Raw genomic sequence first — 16,923 nt, 5'->3', positions numbered from 1 at the left:
TTTTCTTTTCCTTTTTCTTTTTCTTTTAAAAATTCAAAAATTAAACATGATGAACGAATAGCTTTGGAATTTCTTCAAAAATTTCTAAGCATCTTGTGTATATTTTCTTTCTAGAGTAGGCCCCAAGATGAGAGAGGTTCATGTTACAATCAGGCTCACTTGGAAGAGCTCTTCCATTCTGTCAAAAAATCTAGCCCGTTCATAAACATTAATCAGGATGTTATATCTATTGATGTCTACTTTATGTTGTCCCTTTTCCAACAAGTAAGAACATTATTCTGATTCAATTCAAGTTTGTGATATGCGTGACTTAATTTTCTTGTTAAATTTGTTATGATCATTTTTTTTATTATGAATGTGCCCTCTGTTTTATTTGTAAATGGATACAAATGCATTACTAATCTGCTTAATCTGTTCCTAGGTTTGCCAAGGTTTCATTGTGAGCCCACCTTTGCATGCGTTCAAACAATAGACCCACTCAAATATTGTCTTTCCTTTGCATTTTCATTCTCTATCATATCAGTGCTTTGTGGTGTGACCACTCTATACAACAATGGATTAAGGTTTGGTGGCCCAGTGTCTCTTATTTATGGTTGGTTTATAGCTTGCTCTTTCTCCATGTTGGTTGCTTTGTCCATGGCTGAGATTTGTTCTTCTTACCTTACTTCTGGGGGCCTGTACTATTGGAGTACCAAGCTTGCTGGCCCAAAATGTTCACCATTTGCTTCATGGATAACTGGCTGGTATGTAATAATATTCTTTTTCTAACTGTTAACTTGGGAAAATGTCTTTCTTCAATTTTTTCTAGTTGACTGTTTATACTCTGGCTTGGAGCTTTTAGAGTTAGATTTTGGGTCTGAGACTGTAATTCCTGTACAGTACAAAGTCACCATTAGTAAGTATAGCACATACTTTAATCTTAGCACTAGACCTTATATATATATAATTTAGTTAAATAAGTAAGTTTAGTTAAGTTATTGAGAGTAATTTTGAGCTTAGTACTAGACCTTATATGCCTAAATTAGTTGAAATAGACAGTTTATTAAGTATAGGATTGTATCTTACTTTTCTTGATTCTTCTTTGTGGCATGTATATATTGGTGCCACTTGTATTCTATATTCATTCAATTCAATACAATTTCATTTTCTTTCATAATATGGTATCAAAGAATTAAACTATTCTAGCTTCATTTATCTCCTATACTTTAAAAAGACAAGGTTCAAACTTGTATCTTAGGCATGTCTTTGACTAATGAGATGTTCTTCATTAGAGATCATCACTTATAGATTTGTAAACTTGATTAGAACAAATTTTAAGGAGCTAGGGTTTGGTCTATCCTATATAAGGTCAAAAAGACTGATTTTTAACACAAAATAAATGTGCCAAATCCATCTTTTTTAAATAACATCCTTTGATTTCTAAGCACTATAGTTTCAAAGTCTTCAACATTTTGTAATCATTAAGTAATAACACAACATGTATTTACATATTTTCAGTGGGAAATCAAATTAAGTGTAGATTTTTCACTTGCACAACTTATTCAAGTGATCATTCTCCTTAGCACTGGTGGAAAACTGGTGGTGGATATGAGGCCTCAAAGTACTTAGTCAATGCTTTCCATGGAGGAATTTTGCTTCTTCATGCTATCACAAATAGTCTTCCCATATCTTGGTTATCTTTCTTTGGACAGTTGGTTTGTAGAGTCCAAGAACTTTACTTAGCTAGTTAGATAGTAGTATTATAGTAATTATAGTATTATCTTTATGACTTTGGATTTTTGGTTCAGACTGGGAATTATTTGGACACTCATAGTAGTACTTGTAGATTTTCTAAGTTTAACCTATAGTTTAAGAATATTAATTTTAACCTAAGGTTTGATTAATATGACTGATATTGAGGATAATATTTATTATACTATAAGGTTTAGATAAGAACAAATGGGATTTTAGCACATGTTATTATGGGTTATTAATGATTAAGTATTTTGAGGATTTAATTTAATAAGGGTAAAATTTGAATGCTCTAAGGTCAGTCAGCAGCTTTGAATACGTTTGAGGGCTTAGTCAAGCCTGTTTACTCAATTTGAATTAAGCTAAAAATGTGTAATTTCGTGTTTAAATAATCAGTGTATGCTGATATATCGCAGCTATAGGGGGCGATATATCGCAGCTCATAGATACGGAAAACACGAAACGATGCACGTTTGTCTCGAGCATAATGGTCCAAGCGATATGTCGCCTATAGGGGGGCGATATATCACCTCCTTAAGCATATTTTGAATGATTTTGAATCATTTTCCATTCAACCCTTCAACCTCTTGATAAGTCCAGCACCTTTCTAAATGAGTCTTCAGCCTCTGCTGAACAACAATTCAAATTATTTTCACCTAAAAAGCCATTATTTTTATTCAAGTAAAATTAAAATCATTTCATTCCTAAACTCTATAAATAGGACCTAGTACCCAGCCATTGTTCATCTTTTGCTCTAAGTTCAGAGGCTACAAGTTGCTAGGTGAGTGTTAGAGTGTAAACACTTGGGTTGGGAATCATAAGCTTGATCATCATAAGCTTATCAAACACTTGGGGAAGTAAGGTTACATAGTATTTCGGTTCGAGGTTTAGATTGGTCTTACAAGTCTTCAAGGTAACCCAAACTCTAGTTCGTTTCTGTACTTTTTCTTTAAAAGTCTTCTACTTATTCTAACCTTAATCTTTATTTTGGTTAGGAAATCTAAGAAATTGCATATAAGTTTTTGGGTAAGTATTTTCTCAATGGTTTAGTCCTTCCATTCCTTTCATCTCTCTTCTTCACTATACTCAGTCTTTTTCAAATGGTTCTTAGGAGTGTTCCAAAGTCCCACCTCTGTCCTCTTATCCCGGTATTTTTGTAAGGAAAATAGGATAGAATTCATATGTTATATGTTTTATATGTGTTATCTTGTGTTTTATGTTATGAAATGTGTTATGATATGTATGTATGTAGGCTTGGGCATATGACCCATATGACTAACAAGCCCCAAACAGATTATGGGCATATGACCTACTTAGCTAGTAGGACCTCACTAATCTAATGGGCATATGACTTGTTTAGTCTATGGGACCCCAAGTAATAATGGCCATTATAGTATGTGTATGATATAAGTGTTATGTTATGTTTTTATGTTCTTATGAAATTTATGTATATGAACTATGTGGTAGATTTTCCTTGCAGGGCATTAGGCTCATTCCTTTTTGTTTATATGTGCAGGAAAATAGCTATAGTGGCGGGTAAGATTCGTGGATGCTTGGGGAATGTGTATCGGTGATGAATGGATTCAAGGAGTCGAGAGTTCGATTTCGAGGATGTAGTCTTTTTATTTATGGTTTATGTGTATTTTTTTCCGCACCTATTTATGTAATCTCTTTTCATTTCAATTAAGATATGTTTTTTTTTTAACTATGGGATCCCATATCCTGCTTTGAGTTTATGTAAGTTTAAACATTGGTTTTTACAAGTTTTTAAAAAAGTATGATCTTTTTCACTTGTAAGTTCTATTAAAGATTAGGGTCTATGTATAGTTTTCGTTAATGGTCCAAAGTCTAGAGTAGTTGGGTCATTACAGTTGGTATCAAAGCAACGGTTCCTTCGCATGAAGTTCTCCTCGATACACACGCTCAAAGCTCCGAATATGACCGCCAAGTAAGTATTTAAGTTATGGTTATTGTGCTTATATGTATAGCTAACGATTTTTAGTATTTATGTTTCAGTTAAGTATGAACGGAGCTTTAACCTATCAAGATATTCGAGCCATTAAGGCCTTAAAAAGAATAAGGGAGCCAAGAAACACCGTAGGAGCACTAGAAAGAATCACACGAAGACTGCTTTTGTTCCACAAAGAGATAGGCCACCTTCAAGAGTCTAAGCAAATAATGTTGAGATCAACGGAACAATATGTATTAATAATTAGACTATTTAAAGATTTCCATCCTTTAATAGCAGCCTTAGAAGAAATATGGGAAACCATGAATGATGAGGATGAATTACCATTAGCGATGCGATATTATTTCCTCTTAGTTAGGTTCACTGCAAAATTCGAATTTCAGTTCACAAATGAGCAAAAACATAGGATTCTCACAAACCTTCCTAGAGGACATTTTGATGCACATGACAATGATGATTATGAGGAGATAGATGACGATATGCTAGATGAAGGATCGGATGTAGAAGATCCCGATTTTTAGAATAATTGGTTTTTCATTGTTTGTTTTATTTATTTCTTTATTTTATGATTGTAATAAGTGAAAACTATTTTTCCAAATGAATAACATGTTATTTTATTATCATGTATGAGTTTGATTTTATTTTCTCAATCATAATAAGTAATAAATAAAATGAATAATGACTAAGTTCGGTGAGGGTGGATACAAATCAATGAACCAAGTTTCCTTATTGAGAGTTAGGGGGCCATAGTAGTGGGAACGATTTTACTGATCCCAGCCCTCCCTCAATATGGTTAACTTTGGAACAAAGATAAGTTTCGACCCTGAGAATTAAGTCATATAGGATAATTAGAAACAGACTTAGAAAATAAAGATGGCTTGTTTTTCTAAGTATAGAAACCCACTCTAAATAATAAATAAAGACTTATATAATTTTCATAAGAAGTCATAATAAATAGGTTCGAGATATGTTTGTTTTAGAATAAGTTTTGCCTTAGAGCCTATTAGGATAAGTTCTAACATGTTCTCGACTGTTAGAACTTTGTTGAAGATGTCGCTCCGAAGATTCGCACGCACCAACGGAAACGCCTCCAACGCTGTTCCAGCGACCAATGAAAGCCCTCCAGTTCGCAGAAGGGGAGTGCGTGCTACTGCCCGCCGCAACGCGCCGGCACCACCAGCTGACAACACTGCGGAGATCTCCAGACTGCGACAGCAAGTCAAGGAACTTTTGCAGAAACAATGCCAACAGGCTCAAACTCAGCCTCCGCCGTAGCCGCAGCCGCAGCCACAACAAATGGCCCCAGCACCCCAACAAGTTGGTCCATATGGGGGATGGCCAGTGACGAACTACACGCCATATTCAGTACCAAACATGGAGCCAGTGTATGAGAGGTTCCACGAGCAGCATGCTCCAAACTTCGAAGGGACTACAGACCCCTTTGAAGCAGAAGAGTGGCTAAGGAATGTGGAGCCAATTTTGACGCACATGAACCTCAGTAATACAGACCGCATATCCCGCGTCTCGTCTTTACTCAAGAAGGATGCCAGGATATGGTGGGACTTGGTCCAACAATCTCATGATGCTGCCACCATGACATGGACCCGATTTGTGGAGCTCTTCCACAAAAAGTACTACAATTCAGCTGTACTCACTACGAGAGTTGAGGAGTTCGCCAACTTGAAGCAGGGTAATTTATCAGTGGCAGAATATGCTCGTCAGTTTGACCGCTTAGCTAAGTTCGCATCTGAGATGGTTCCAACCGATTTTCTGAGGGTGAACAAGTTTGTTAGAGGACTTCGACCGAAGATCGAGATGGGGGTTAAGCTAGCAAACCCAGGAAACACTACATATGCCGACGTTCTTGAGATGGCAATCGAAGTAGAAAGGTTGTAGGCCAATGTAAGCAAAGAGGAAGCCAGTAAGCCTGAACCAAGACAGCATAATCAACCGCAGACCAGTCAGAGCAACAACCATAACGGCAACAATCAGTCCAGCAATTAGAATGGAAACAATCAATCAGGAAACAATGGTAACGGCCAGAAAAGACGGCATCTTGATAACAAGAAAGTCGATAGTGATAAGAGGGCACGTACGAATAATGGGGGAAATAGGCCGGGCTACGTGGAATACCCGCCATGTGCTAAGTGTTAGAAGAAGCATCCTGGAGAATGCCGCGCAAACACCAAGGAATGCTTTAACTGTGGTCAGGAAGGGCATCGTAAAAGAGATTGTCCTCAGCAGAAGCCAAAAGGGAAGAAGGACGAAAAGATGGTTCCTGCTAGGGTTTTTGCCTTAACCCAAGGAGAGGCTGATGCTCGCAACAAGGTGGTCACAGGTCAGGTTTCTATCCTCAATAACTTCTGTTATGTATTATTTGATTCGGGAGCCACTCATTCATATATCTCGTTAGGAATGATAGAAAAACTAGACAAACCTTGTGAAAGATTTAGAACTAGGTTTGTAACCGAGTTGCCTTCGGGCAAAGTAGTTCTATCATCACGGATAGTACGAGGCATACCGATCAAGATTGAGGACATAGAACTAGAAGGAGACCTGATAGAACTAGTGATCAAGAACTTCGACGTAATACTAGGCATGGATTGGCTAGCACGACATGGTGCAACCATCGACTGTAAACGCAAGAAGGTGATGTTCGAGACTCCTGACGGCCAGAGATTATGCTTCATGGGACAAGCTTCAGGATTACGCACCCCATTAGTATCATCTCTCAAAGTGCAAAGAATGATGGAGAGAGGATGTCAAGCGTTCGTAGCCAGTGTCACAAATGTGGAAAGGGAGACACCACTTAAAGTCGGAGATGTCCGTGTTATACAAGAATTCCCAGAGGTATTTCCCGATGATTTGCCAGGATTTCCGCCAACTCGAGAGATTGACTTCACGATAGAATTAGTACCAGGCACCGAGCCTATCTCTAAGGCACCATACCGGATGGCACCTACGGAACTCAAGGAGTTAAAGACGTAGCTACAAGAACTCCTAGACTTGGGTTTTATTAGGCCAAGCCATTCACCATGGGGAGTGCCGGTACTATTCGTGAAGAAGAAGGACGGAAGTATGCGGATGTGTATAGACTATCATGAGCTAAACAAAGTAACGATTAAGAACAAGTACCCGCTACCTCGGATCGACGATTTGTTTGATCAACTCCGAGGCGCGACTGTATTTTTAAAGATCGATTTATGATCTGGGTATCATCAGCTCAAAGTAAAGGGAGAAGATATTTCTAAGACAGCCTTTAGGACTCATTATGGACATTACGAGTTCTTGGTTATGTCTTTTGGTCTTACTAACGCACCAGCCGCGTTTATGGACTTAATGAATAGGGTCTTCAAGGATTACCTAGATAAATTCTTCGTTGTGTTCATCGATGACATTTTGATAAACTCCAAGAATGAAGTAGAGCACGAGGAACATTTGAGGACGATTTTGATGCGATTGAAGGAGCATCAACTCTACGCAAAGTTCAAGAAATGCGAGTTTAGCTTTCACAAGTGGCGTTCCTCGGGCACATTATATCGAAAGACGGAGTTGCAGTAGACCCATAAAAGGTAGAGGCCGTGAAGGATTGGCCCAGACCAAAGAACGCATCTGAAGTAAGAAGCTTTCTAGGGTTAGCAGGTTATTATAGGAAGTTTGCAGAGGGCTTTTCTAAGATAGCCACTCCACTCACCAACCTGACCCTGAAGCAACAAAAGTTTAACTGGAATGATAAGTGTGAAGAAAGCTTCCAATTGCTTAAGGATAAGCTTTGCTCAACACCAGTATTCAGTGTACCGACACCCAACGATAAGTTCGTGGTATACTGCGATGCATCGAAGCAAGGATTGGGTTGTGTACTAATGAAAAATGACAAGGTGATAGCCTACGCCTCACGACAATTGAAGGAGTATGAGCAGCGCTATCCAACTCACGATATGGAGTTGGCAGCGGTGGTCTTTGCATTAAAAATCTGGCGCCATTATCTTTATGGAGAACGGTGCGAGATTTATACGAACCACAAGAGTTTAAAGTACTTCTTTACTCAGAAGGAGCTTAACATGAGGCAGCGCACATGGTTGGAGTTAGTAAAGGATTACGACTGCGAAATCCTATACCACCCAGGGAAGGCGAACGTAGTTGCCAATGCACTTAGCAGGAAAAGTTATGGAAATTTAGCAGCTTTATCCGGAATAGAAAAGCCGCTACAGCAGGAGCTGATCAGTGCCAGAATAAAAGTAGTTATAGGCAAGCTGGCTAACTTGTCTATCCAGTCGAACCTGTTAGAAGACATACGGATTGGTCAAGGACATGATGACACACTAGCAGCACATATGGATGCAGTCAGAGAAGGCAAGACTACAGATTTATCAATATCTAGCCAAGGTTATTGAGATATAAGGATCGGGTATGCATGCCAAATGATCAAAGTATTAAGAAGACGATTCTAGAAGAAGCGCACAGCACCCCGTACTCAGTTCATCCAGGGTCTACCAAAATGAGTCATGATGTTAAGGCAGTATATTGGTGGCCAGGAATGAAGAAGGACATAGCAGAATTTGCGTCCAAATGTCTGGTATGCCAACAAGTGAAAGCAGAGCATCAGTGGCCTGCAGGTTTATTGCAACTGCTTAGCGTACCAGAATGGAAGTGGGACGATATAGCTATGGACTTCGTGACGGGTTTGCCAAGGACAAATAAACAGCATGATTCCGCTTGGATAGTAATAGATATACTAACCAAGTCGGCTCATTTCCTGCCTATTAAGACTTCAGATACGGCAGACCAATACGCAAACATTTACATCCAAGAGATAGTACGGTTGCATGGAATCCCCAAGACGATAGTGTCAGATAGAGGATCAGTATTTACGTCAAGATTTTGGGGAAGTTTACAGCAAGCCATGGGTACTAAGTTAAGCCTTAGTACAGCTTTTCATCCTCAGACCGATGGGCAGTCCGAGCGTACGATTCAGATTTTAGAGGATATGCTACGCGCGTGTGTACTTGATTTCGGAGGATCATGGAATAAGTACTTGCCACTGATCGAGTTCTCGTACAACAAAAAATACCAGTCAACGATCAGGATGGCACCTTATGAGTTGCTTTACGGAAGAAGGTGCCGATCACCGTTGCACTGGGACAAGGTAGGAGAAAGGCAGCTTCTAGGGCCCGAAGCTGTTAGACAAGCTCAAGAAGCAGTAGCGCTTATTAGACAGCGTATGCTTGCTGCTCAAAGCCGTCAGAAAAGCTATGCAGATGCCAAGCGACGCGATGTGGAATTCCAAGTTGGAGATCAATTCTTCCTGAAGATATCTCCTATGAAAGGTGTCAAGCGGTTCGGGAAGAAAGGCAAGCTTAGTCCCCGATTCATAGGTCCTTTTGAGATATTGGACAAAGTGGGACCAGTTGCGTATAGACTAGCCCTACCGCCAGCACTAGTCGATAGTCACAACCTGTTCCACATCTCGATGCTACGCAAATATGTGTCAGACCCATCTCACGTCCTCAAGTACGAAACGATAGCACTCTAGAAAGACTTAAGTTACGAGGAACGACCGGTTAGCATCCTAGATAGAGGGATGAAGCAGTTACAGTCCAAGAGCTTTCCGATAGTCAAAGTCCTATGGAGTAATAGTTCTAAACGAGAGGCAACGTGGGAGTTGGAGGAGGACATGCAAGGCCGGTATCCGGAATTATTTGGTAAGTTAATTTTGAGGACGAAATTCTTTTTAGTAGGGGAGAATTGTAGAGTCCAAGAACTTTACTTAGCTAGTTAGATAGTAGTATTATAGTAATTATAGTATTATCTTTATGACTGTGGATTTTTGGTTCAGACCGGGAATTATTTGGACACTCATAGTAGTACTTGTAGATTTTCTAAGTTTAACCTATAGTTTAAGAATATTAATTTTAACCTAAGGTTTGATTAATATGACTGATATTGAGGATAATATTTATTATACTATAAGGTTTAGATAAGAACCAATGGGATTTTAGCACATGTTATGTATGGGTTATTAATGATTAAGTATTTTGAGGATTTAATTTAATACGGGTAAAATTTGAATGCTCTAAGGTCAGTCACCAGCTTTAAATACGTTTGAAGGCTTAGTCAAGGTTGTTTACTCAATTTGAATTAAGCTAAAAATGTGTAATTTCATGTTTAAATAATCAGCGTATGCCGATATATCACAGCTATAGGGGGTGATATATCGCAGCACGTAGATACGGAAAACACGAAACGATGCACGTTTGCCTCGGGCATAATGGTCCAGGCGATATATCGCCTATAGGGGGGTGATATATCGCCTCCTTCAGCATATTTTGAATGATTTTGAAATCATTTTCCATTCAACCCTTCAACCTCTTGATAAGTCCAGCACCTTTCTGAACGAGTCTTCAGCCTATGCTGAACAACAATTCAAATTATTTTCACCTAAAAAGCCATTATTTTTATTCAAGTAAAATTAAGATCCTTTCATTCCTAAACTCTATAAATAGGACCTAGTACCCAGCCATTATTCATCTTTTGCTCTAAGTTCAGAGGCTGCAAGTTGCTAGGTGAGTGTGAGAGTGTAAAAACTTGGGTTGGGAATCATAAGCTTATCAAACACTTGGGGAAGTAAGGTTACATAGTATTTCGGTTCGAGGTTTAGATTGGTCTTACAAGTCTTCAAGGTAACCCAAACTCTAGTTCGTTTCTGTACTTTTTCTTTAGAAGTTCTCATAGTCTTTTACTTATTCTAACCTTAATCTTTATTTTGGTTAGGAAATCTAAGAACTTGCACATAAGTTTTTGGGTAAGTATTTTCTCAATGGTTTAGTCCTTCCATTCCTTTCATCTCTCTTCTTCACTATACTCAGTCTTTTTCAAATGGCTCTTAGGAGTGTTCCAAAGTCCCATCTCTGTCCTCTTATCCCAGTATTTTGGTAAGGAAAATAGGATAGAATTCATATGTTATATGTTTTATATGTGTTATCTTATGTTTTATGTTATGAAATGTGTTATGATATGTATATATGTAGGCTTGGGCATATGACCCTTATGACTAACAAGTCCCAAATAGATTATGGGCATATGACCTACTTTGCTAGTAGGACCCCACTAATCTAATGGGCATATGACTTGTTTAGTCTATGGGACCCCAAGTAATAATGGCCATTATAGTATGTGTATGATATAAGTGTTATGTTATGTTTTTATGTTCTTATGAAATTTATGTATATGAACTATGTGGTAGATTTTTCTTGCTGGGCATTAGGCTCATTCCTTTTTTTTTGTTCTTATTATCCTCATTCTTTCTGTTGCCACTGAGAGAGCAAGTGTCAAATATATCTTCACTCACTTCAACACTGATAATGAGCAAGGAATCGACGACTTGGTTTACATTTTCATTCTGGGGCTTTTGATGAGTCAGTATTCACTAACTGGTTATGATGCATCTACTCACATGGTATGAAAAGTTGATACTTGTCTCATATATAATAAACTTTTTTGCCTAATTGACTTGTGTAGTGACCCCAATTTTTGTTCTATGTAACAGAAGGGTCAGACAAATTCTTCTTTTTTTTCTTATTATAGACAGAAGAAACCAAGAATGCTGATAAGAATGGACAAAGAGGAATAATTAGTGCTGTTGGGATTTCTATCATTGTTGGACCGTGTTACATACTTGGCATCATTTTTGCTGTAACCAATATCACATCCCTTTTGGATGAAAATAATGATTCTGGTGGTTATGCCATTGCTGAAATATTTTACCAAGCATTTAAGAGAAGATGTGGTAGTGGTGCTGGGGTATTGTTTGCTTGGGAGTGGTTATTATAATTCTGTTTGTGGCCTTTTATTATTATATGACCACTGATTTTAAATGTGGGGACTTGATAATATAATTATTATTCTAAATTTAATATGGAATGCTATTATACATACACATATATAAATATTACATATACTTTGATGTATATCATACGACTAATTCTGGCTGTGGGCATATAATAAGTATGTACTGAAATTTTGATTTAATGCTTTTGTGAAATCTAGTCTAACTTGAGAGAAAATAAATGGAAATGTATAAACTTATATAAATATTAAAATAATACAAAAACTGTGTTATAATATCTATTACAATAATATTTTTTATAAGTAAAGAATTTTGTTATGCAAACATCATTATATAACACAAAAAATGTGTTATACTAAAGTGTAGTATAACACAAATTTATAAGTATTGAAATGTGTTATATAATTGACTATAAATAATATAATTAAATACTTACCTATTTATTAAAATAACACAGAAAGTGTGTTATCGTTGACAGTACAATAACACATCTGTATTACAATGATAAAGTGTTATGTAAAGTACCCTGACCTACGATAACATAGTCGGTCTTAACACGTCAAAAAATGTTATGGTATGTTTTGATAACACATTTTTGGTCTTTTTAAAAGCATTTTTTCTTGTAGTGTCTCGCGAGCCTACATTTCCAGATTAAACAATTTTGTCTAGAAATTTGGGGTATAACATTAATAATAAAAATATTAAAACCAAGAAAATTTGTTAAATACACACTTTTATATAGAAGATATATATAAATATATTATTGTTGACCCACATATTTAGCTAAGATAGAGAAGATTAATTGCTTTACATAATAACATGTGAGGATTGATGACAAGAAGATAACGATATAAATAAACAAAATCTTATATGAAGAAAGTGTTGGAAATTGAGAAAAGAAAAACGAAAAATTTAGTAATGCAAAAAAGTATAGGGCAAACTATTAAAATTAAAATATTCGAGTAATAATATTATTGGAGATTCTACATATTGTATTTTTTTTTAATCTAGAAGTATCTATATTGCATGTAGATTATTGACGTGAACATTCTCGTATAGTATTAAATAGGGTTTTTCTCAGCTATATTTCCATTTTTTACACTTTGTAACATTAAAGTGCTAAAAGTTAATTTTGTATTAGTTAGGTCCCCAACATTTTCAAATTATATCATTTAGGCCCTTAAATATTATTTTTATTTATTTTTTCTTTTAAAATACATAACCAAATTACAAAATAAATGGTGAATCAATTTAAAAAAAATCTTATTACTTAATTTATGATAATAACATGACATTGAAAAAAAATATATATTATCATAATATTTTTAAAAATATTTAATATTTTTATAAATTAAATCAATGTTTCTTTAAAAAAATATTTGTACCAATGTTGTTGTTTTTTAATTAATAATAATAACTATATTACATCGATTATTTCGATAATATTAATTTTTATTATGTCTATGCTTGCTTATTTTATACATTTTTAAAAAAATAATGCAACTTATAAGTGAATAGTATGTATAAAGTTATTTATGTGTATATACGATTAATTATAGTGACATTATAAAAAATTTACAAAATAAAAATAAATGTGTACATGATAAATATCCATAATCTCAAGATAGTTCAATTACTAATATTAAAAAAATGTAAGTAAATTTTCTTTAATGAAAAATTAATTTAATGTATAAAACTATTAAATATTTTTAAAAATACCATGAATTTTTTTTTTCAATATCATGTTTAATATTGTCATAAGTTAAGTGGATCAAATTTTTTAAGATTGATTCACCATTTTTGTTATTGTACATTTTTTATGTATTTTAAAAGAAAAAAATAAAAACAACATTTAGGAACCTATATGATACTATTTGAAAAGGTTGGGAACTATTTAGTTCAAAATCTTCACCCCAAATATTTTCTCTAATAACGAATTTTATTTTGTTGATTAAGATAGCCCGAAATCATACACATTCATTTGGTGTGGACAATGACATGAATGTGTTTTTCGTGAAGAAGAATTCAAAAAGTGGCGCTTCGAGGATATCTGTGCCCCTGGTGAAATTGTTGTTGGGCCTAAACACCTTGAGTTGCTTCAGTTCCCAATTACTCCTCTTCTGGTGCATGTGCTTGCGATCACATGGATTCACATGATGCAACTTGTTCTAAATGCTATTCGATCAATCTGTGGAGCTGCTATGATTTGCCCTTTGCACAAGACGACAATCACTATTCAGAACATTTTTTGCTTCTTCTCCCGCACTTAGCGTAGTAGTATTCAAGACGAACAATCATTCAACACTTACTATCTCTCCCCAAGAAAGAGGTGTTTCATGTTCAAGGATCGTCCTATGACAAACAACAACAAGGATGATCTTCCTTTCATAAGTGGGGGTTATGGTAGCCACCCTATGTACCCAAGGATGTTTTCGTCTTATCTAGAGTATTTAAAAAAGGTTAGTTACTTCTCTTCTTTTGACTCGTCATTCTTTGTTCATTTTTTTTGCTTCATTCGTTGTATTATTATTTTCTTTCTTTCAAAAATTCAATGGCCTACGAATGTTAAGTGGTCTGAACACCGTGAATCCCAATTCCGGTCTTTTAATATTATTCATGATCATAAGGATGATCCAACCCCCATTGGAGTTCTTTTCAAAGATCCGCTCAAGAGTTATATGACCAGGCTCATCTTCCCCCATTCCATCGACCACCATGCCACATTCCTTCTTGTTCTTTGTGACAACAAAAGGGAACAAGAATTTAATGATGAATATTTGGCATGTGTATTGTCCTACACTACCAACCATGATTCTATTCATCATGCCCATTTTCTAATGAATGATCTTACCATGCTTCGGAACATGATTTCGATGGGTTCTGCGCATTATTAAGATGCTCAGGAATCGTCTTCTGATTCTGAAGGTTGCTCTTATGCTGGCCCTACTCAGAACCCACACTCTCCTGCTATATGATGTTCATTGGAGGAAGATGTTGATCCTGCAATGGCCTTTACATCTTTTTACACTTTAGTCATCACTCCATCCAGCGCTGATCCCTCACTCGTTGTTGTGTGAAGCGCTGCCTCTCATCTTGATGTTGAAGATTTTACAATTTCTTCTTCTCATTCCGTCCGCCAATCCAAAAGAAAAAAACTTTCTCATAAAGATAAGCATGTTAAAACCTCAAGTTTGAATCTGAACAAGAGTAAGCGATCATCTAAATCGTCTGCTCAAGTTGATGCATCCGAGCATCCTCCTGCCCCCAAGCGCCTCAAACTTCTCTCCATCTCCTAAAATATGGTTGACTCTTCCCATTCTGCTTCCTCAATTGGCTTTTTATCTCCTAGCCTTACCAGTTCTCCTTCTCCAAAACTACCTCCTTTAACTTCTCTCTTGCCGCGCTCTGACAAAGAGAGGTGAGTGAACCCCAAACTTCACAACATGTTATTTAGGGCCAATAAAATTATTGTTTCCCATACTAGGTTGAGATATCTTCATCCTCCGCCTACATGGTATGTTATGCTTCCATTACCAGGTTCAAGCTCTATTTCTACATCTTACTCTTATCATTTCCACTACAGTCACTCCAAATCTTGGCTCGTCTTTTGTCAAAGTTGATCGCGCGAACATCGAGTCAACTACCCTTCCACTTAGTAACGTTCATGCTTCTCTTGTCTCAATCCCATCCACCTCTTATCTATCACAAGCTTCTTTACCATTCAACTCATCTGTAGATTCCATCATTGCTTCAACACTTCCTTCACATGCTGATCATATTTGCTCTTGTTAAACTGTCCCTTCAATTCCCATAGAGTGCTCTTGAGCAACATTTGGGTTCTGTCCTCCTTAATACTACTAGTTTTCTTCCTCTTACATCTAGTGAAAGCCCTGGAGTTTTAACCGTGGAAGACTTTCAATACCTGAACCTCTCCTAAGATTTCCTTGATCTCTACAATTCTTCCAACACCACCACGAGTGCGTGCGATTCCTTGCTTTCCATAATTTCTACTGCACGACCCCTTGGAAATGTTGTTCTCGCCCCATTCCTTATTGGTGATATCATTGTCAGCTCTTCTGGTAATGTTCTTCTAGTTAGTTCTATTGAAAGTGATACCAGTGAAGCCATAGTTGCTGATGTTCACGTATCTTGTCCTACTAATCCTGGAGCTCCTCGATCGCAATTTATAGCTGCTATGCTCTGAATGGGTAGTTCATTGTCGCAATCCTTCATTCAAGAGTAGCTGGATGATCACTTGACCGTGGTAAGAATCTACATTATCGTTTATTAATATTTCATTATTTAAGAAGCTAATCATTGATCATGTGAACAGACATCATTTGGTACCTGCTAAAATGAACAGGTTAAATACTACGAAGAATTTCGCAAGTCATAGAGTGATGTTGACGTAGCTGCCCTGCGCCAGCGTTATGAGATGGATATTGCATTGCATAAGTCAGCCATCAAAACCTTGTTAGACCGTGTAGGCAGCAATCAGTAGGCTCTGTTTGAGGCGCAAACAAATCTGAAGCGAGCTGAGAAGGAAATACAGACCTTTAGTGAAGTGCAATCACTTTGTACTGAATTGGGAGCCCAGTGCTAAGAGTTGCAGACGAAGCTAGCATCCAACGGGGATTGGCAAAAAAAGCATGCAGAGCTTTCCATATAGCACGAAAAGCTGAGATCTCAAACACAACAGGAAAAGGAAGGTCATAAGGTCATTGTTGTAACATCCTACTAATTCAGGACCATTACACCGTGTGTTTAAAATAGTGCTTAACTCGTTAAGCGAGTCATTTGATCTCAAAAATGGAATTAAAATTAATTAATGTCTTAGGTGATAAAATTTGGTCAAAAGATGTAAATTTTCATTAAAAACTTAAAATATTACAATGGATTCCGAAAGAGTTAATTACAACATAATTATAAACAAAGTTTATAAAGTAGTAGACCTAAGTGAAAAAATTGGACTCAAATCCAAAATCCCTCAAATTAACTTGACTGCGGTAGCCAAGCAAGTTGGACATGTAGGCACTTCCCTAAGCTCTTCAACTCATGGTATGTCTGCTTTCACTTTGCCCTTGCCTACACCAAAGAGCACCCGTGAGCCAAGGCCCAACAACAAGGCATAACAAAAATCAGAATATGCATGTACAACAATTCCCATGACTAATAAACTATAAACACGTATGTATCAACCAAATAAACAACAATATTTGACCGATTATAAATATGCTCAATTTAACCTATGAATAGTTTGCACGGCTGATGTCGAGCGCAGCGCATCACTAGGGCGCCAAGCTCCCTGCCCATGCCAAGCGATTGTGTACAACACTCTGGTAGTGGTCCCGCTTTATCATGGCCTACATTCAACATG

At 36.8% G+C, this 16,923-nt stretch overlaps 1 pseudogene; it reads left to right on the top strand.

Moving 5' to 3' along the window:
- The first annotated feature begins 498 nt into the window (after window positions 1–498).
- On the top strand, window positions 499–15,750 carry LOC133799977 (amino-acid permease BAT1 homolog; annotated as a pseudogene).
- Window positions 15,751–16,923: the final 1,173 nt, after the last annotated feature.

This window comes from Humulus lupulus, chromosome 9 (assembly GCF_963169125.1).
Source record: "Humulus lupulus chromosome 9, drHumLupu1.1, whole genome shotgun sequence".
Lineage (NCBI taxonomy): Eukaryota > Viridiplantae > Streptophyta > Magnoliopsida > Rosales > Cannabaceae > Humulus > Humulus lupulus.
The sequence above is the reverse complement of the archived record's forward strand: the minus strand, read 5'-3'. Positions and strand labels throughout refer to the sequence as shown.